Below are 2272 nucleotides of genomic sequence, written 5' to 3'. Positions count from 1 at the left end.
ATGGTAGCTCAAAGATGGTCATCTAGGATCCAGAATGCCAAAAGTGGCTGCATGGTAGAGGAGGAAGAGGAAGTCATTCTGACCGAGTTGTGCATTCTGGAACCCAGATGCTTGCTTCAGGGATGTTTTGGTGGAAGGGACCCATTTTCATTAGACTTTTTTGAAGACCCATTTGCTGACCTTTTGGGGATCAAACGGGTCGTGGAGGAAGTGGGAAGCAGGGCGAAGGCTTGTGTCACTCTGCCTTCCCGGTTTCCTTCACCTGGGTTTGTGGGTCGTGGAGGCCTCTACCTCGCCCCCGTCTCCTCCGTGTCATTTGGCCATGGTGGGATGGGCAGCTCCAAGTCCACACCAATGTCCACTAACACAGTTAATGGCAGGAAAAGAGCTACCAAGAGAACACTGGGAATGGCCAAGAAGAGTAGAAATTGAAGAATACGGTCGGACAAGTCCTTGCCAATACAGAGTTCAAGGTGGGGCAAGAGGAAGAAGCAGGAGCAGAATAAGGAGAAGGAGAAGAGGAAGCTGACCACAGGAACCTCGAGCCCACCTGTGTGCCCTGGGTCGCAGCTTCTGCCTGACTAGATGGCGATGGCTAGCACGCACTCATGGATTGGCAGGGTCAAGGCATTGCAGGTGGCCTGGTAGATGTTTGGGACACAGCCTCAACTCATTCCTTAGATCTTCTCCAGCACTAAACCCACGAGCGTGTTCTTTGAGTGTCGCAAGGTTCTGTCTTGTACTTTTTGGCTGATATTTTGTAGTGGTGAAGTTCAGGAAGGTACAGCCGGAAGCCGGCCACATCTCCGTACCTGCACCTTTCCCATGGTGGCATGGTGTTATGGCAACTCACCCCGTAATTTAAGGGTAACATAAATCATCAGTCCTTCTTTTTGTCCACAGTAATCTGACAGCACACTGTTGGCTATCTTAATTGCTTCACTTTTAAGATCATTCCTGTAGTTGTCACTCTCTCCAACTCCAAATTTGACTGCTTAAATTTTGCTAAATCTCATCTTTCTCAGATGTGTAATTGTTCTTAAGAAGGTTTTGCTCACTGATTCTGTCTCTAGCTTTTACAGGTATGGCTTATGCTGGGGAAAACCAAGCTGGTTATTCACAAACACACACACACACACACACACACACACACACACACACACACACACACACACACGTATGCAAAATAACCAGCTGTTGGGCAGATGCTTGACCTGAATGCTTCAGTTGCACACTTAGGTCCCTGAAGACGACGTCTCACTCTTGCACAGTCTGTTGAGCTCTGTCCTTGACTCACTCCCAGACCGTCGCTGCTTCCCCTCTTTTCCTACAAGCACCGGTGGCTGTGTGCTCTCTCGTGCCTGTCCCTGTCCACACGGCCTGGGTCTCTCCACATGTGCTTTTTCCCCTGGGAAGTGGTGAGGGCGTTTAGGGTGTCGCACACCACCATGGGGAGATGCTGTGACATCCCTGTGGTGGAGGTCCCGGCTGTGCCTGGCTCCATTGGACGTGGTATGGCAGTCATGCTGGGGCAAGTCGGTATTAAATACATGTGGAAAATGTGACCTTCAAGGCACATGAAGAAAAATAAAAGTAACAGAGAGAGGGAAAGAAAACCGAAACAAAACATATTGAAGAATATTGGCAAAAAACACACGTAGGAATGTAAATACACAATTATCAAACAAAGTAAGCTCTACAAAGTATATAAAAGCCTGGAACTTCATCATGAGGACAATATTAAAGGATTTCATTGAGGATTAAGCAGCATACTGATGTGTAGGCAAGAAGCTAATGTTCTTTAAAATTTAGAAAATACCATAATTCTAGCTAATCTAGGAGCTAAGATGTGATTATCACAGTATGAAGCCAAACTGGGCAAGAAAGTTCATGAAAATGTTATCTCGTTAACCACCAAAGAGCCAACAGTGGAGCTGTGACTTAAGTGGAAATGCCACAGTTTTGAGTAAAAAAACACAAACAACAAACTCAGAGAGAGTACCCAGAATTTAAGTTCAAGCCCCAGTACTGGCACTAAATAGGAAATTTTAGGCAAATGGTTAAGAAAGCAATATTAGAAAACAAGTCAACAGAGAAAATATAGTAGTTGACATGATGGGATAATAAAACATATAGAGAATAAATTTCAAATTTACTAGGCTCTGGCTAGAAAAATGAGTAAGAGTCATTTATTCATCGAAGTTATTACAACAATATAAACTAATATCTGATGGGAAAAGGAATATATTTGACCTAACATGTAAGTTTCACC

The sequence above is a fragment of the Dipodomys merriami genome, unplaced genomic scaffold (genome assembly GCF_024711535.1).
Source record: "Dipodomys merriami isolate MVZ:Mamm:240054 unplaced genomic scaffold, mDipMer1.0.p SCAF_865, whole genome shotgun sequence".
NCBI lineage: Eukaryota > Metazoa > Chordata > Mammalia > Rodentia > Heteromyidae > Dipodomys > Dipodomys merriami.
Note: the sequence above shows the minus strand (reverse complement) of the source record.